This window comes from Corylus avellana, chromosome ca1 (assembly GCF_901000735.1).
Source record: "Corylus avellana chromosome ca1, CavTom2PMs-1.0".
In the NCBI taxonomy this organism is placed as follows: Eukaryota; Viridiplantae; Streptophyta; class Magnoliopsida; order Fagales; family Betulaceae; genus Corylus; species Corylus avellana.
In genome coordinates this window covers 14,660,107-14,663,124 of record NC_081541.1, presented here as the reverse complement: position 1 = coordinate 14,663,124, position 3,018 = coordinate 14,660,107, and the positions used below count along the sequence as shown (strand labels likewise).

General features: G+C 39.4%; 1 protein-coding gene across 1 annotated transcript in view; it reads left to right on the top strand.

Moving 5' to 3' along the window:
• The window catches only part of LOC132163379 (dihydrolipoyl dehydrogenase 1, chloroplastic-like), a 24,417-nt gene that overhangs the window by 20,293 nt on the left and 1,106 nt on the right, over positions 1–3,018 (top strand). The gene's annotated exons all lie outside the window — the stretch shown is intronic.

The following is a 3,018-nucleotide window of genomic DNA, read 5'->3' as shown; positions in this document are numbered from 1 at the left end:
TGACCTTTTACCAAATCATACAAAAAACCACGACGTGTTTTACCGCTTATTTCAACTCTAAATTCCAGCAACTTATCAGAGACAAACCAGTCCGAAATAACTCTTTCTAAAAAATACGCAGTGAAAAAACCATACTCAACTATAACTCCGCAAGCAACACATTAATAGTTTAAAATCATTCCAAAGAACTTAAATATCACATTTGAATTATATAGAACTCTCAAGGAAAGACAATCTAAGCTGATAAACTCGATCAATTCAAGCTCAACTAGCCAAGCATTAGGCATTAGTTCAAGCTATATCTTCCAACACATAAACTAAATTCAAAAGCAAACGATTCACCGTACCTTCTCGACGGCGTGCAGAGCAGCTCCGTGTCCACCGACGCCGGCGCCGATGATGAGCAGGTCGTAATCGAACGACTTCGGCGGGCTTCCGTTATTGGAAACCGAGGCCGCCGACACGAAGACGCGTCGTCCGCGAGCCGAGGAGGCGAGGCGAACTCGGTGCGAATCGGAGCTTTGTCTGAGCGAAGAGAACCCCAGGGCCTCTCGCCGGAGGCCGCAGAAACGGAGGTTTATAGGCTTGGATGAAGGCTCGAACGCGTGGCTTGATCTGGGAATGGTGAGGGAGGTGTGGGAAGAGACGGAGAGAGTGAGAGACGATTGCATTTTGAGGACTTTTCAGGCCACAGAGAGAGAGAAATGGGAGCGAGAGAGAAAGGCAAGAGGGGGAGAGAGATCTGAGGGGTTGAAATATAGTTGGGTTTTTTGAAGACGGGGGAGAGATGGCTTTGATAAGTCCGTTAAGAGTTTAGTAGAGAGGGGCGGAGATATCAAAGCGCGACAGATAAACCACCCTCTTCTCTTTTTCTTTTGTTTGTTTTACTAGATTGATCGTCACTTGCCTCGATCTTTTGCTAAACTGCGCATGGCGCGTACAATTTCGGTTTGTCCAGATCTATAAATATGAGTATGTTCGTTCTTTTTTCTTTTTCTTTTTTTTTTTCTTTTTTAAAAAAAATACACAGTCACCCTTTGACTATTGGGGTGGTTAGGTGGCTAGGTTTCAGGATTACCCACGACAGGTGGATTTCAACCTTACCCTGGCTTGTTGTATATACCCCCCAACATGGTGGTTTCAAGAATCACCGCACCTGCTTGATTAGCTGCCCATCAAAGAGGGGGGGGGGGGATGTTGGGTGGAGGCCAGTCGTATCCACTCCAAGTGAACGAGTATTTTTTTAAGGTCTCATTTGCTTAACCAGTGGGCATGTTCAGAATATGGGCGTTCATGTAACACACAGACACAGGATATATAAACCCTAAAAGAAATTAGAAATTCGGGGGCAATAAAATGAAATATTAATAAAGGGTATGTCTCAAACACGAAATGTGTCGCTCATTAATACGAAAATATGTATGATTATTAAACGATATATATATATATATATATATATATATTACTTATTAAGCATATATTCAATACTTAAGTTACTAGTTATAATCACCCCCGAGAGCTTATGGATGATAAAAAATGAACCCTAAGAGTGAATCCTTAGGGCTTGAGCCTTGATGCAGCACAAACTGTATGAAACTCAATGAAAGTTATGTTTGAATTTGGTTTTTGTTTTTTTTTTGTTTTTTTTGTATAGTAACTTAATACAAATAAGATATACCTCTATATGCATAGAGAAATGCTTGGCTTCATTAAAAAGTCCATCTTTTGGCCATTTTAATCCTAGGTGGCATGGTCTATTTTAAAATTAATAGATTTTAAACAATAAATTAATATATTTCTGAAAAATTGACCATGCCACCTAGGATTAAAATGGCCAAAAGATGAATTTTTTAATGAAGCCAAGCATTTCTCTTAGTGGTGTGGGCCACCCAAGGTCGGGCTCGATCGTGCCACTAATGGGATGGACGGTAGCGTATAGTATCCGGGGCACCGGTGTTGTATTACAGGTCTCTCGGAACATTGTCAACCCTATTGAGAATAGGTAATATCTTAGGTAGACCACATGGTTGAACTATTACAGTTACTCATGATCATAAGTATATATTATATCTATATCACGTCCATGATAAACTATCATCTCATAATGTTGCATGTGCTTTATAAACAACTGACTTCACTATTTAATGACATGCACGTCATGTGCATTTATACTCAATAAGTCGTCGAACTTACCCTTGTATTATTTCCTTTTTTTCTCCATATGTACAAATATATGGCTAGAGATAGCTCAGCAGAGATGAATACCGCGAAGCATCCGGTTATTGTGAAGGATTCGACCCGAGAGATGCTTGAGGACTTATTGCAAGCTTAGGCAAGTGCTCATGGTAACTAGTACTTATGGGTTATGATGTAGACTTAAGAGCTTTGATGCATACTTGCATATTAAGGAATAGCATGAATCCCTTATAAAGATGACTTGTGTAGTGTGATTTTAGCTACTTTGCTGTTCCTTGGTAAATGCTCTAATTGTAATGATTATGTTTATAAAATTTTAATACTTTCCGTTGCTTAGTATCCTTTCTTTTCAAGGAGTAGAGGTCCCTGAGTCTAGTTCTGCGAGGGATAAGGCTGAGAGACGAACCGTGGAGTTAATTACCAGTTAATTAATTTCCGGGGCGTTACAAAACATAACCCTAAGGTCCTTATTTGCTCTCAACAACAAATCTCTCTCTCTCTCTCTCTCTCTCTCTCATTGAATATGTTTTGCACATCGAAAGTTTCTAAACATTGACAATATTCTGAAGGAAAATGTGAAGAAAGGAGAGCACAAAACCTAGTTCCTGAAAAGCAACCTCAAGTAACATATTTCAAGAGTTTGATTCCACCTCTAATGGGAGCACTTGTAGCATGTTTCCTTTCTCAATCCAAGGTAAATAGTTTCTATTTCTCTCTGAATCTACAACTGAGTTCTTTTATTTGGTTATATGATCGGACTCGACGTATAAGGAATCTAAATCAGAAATTTTTGCTTAATTTGCCAAAATTTGAATAGGCAAC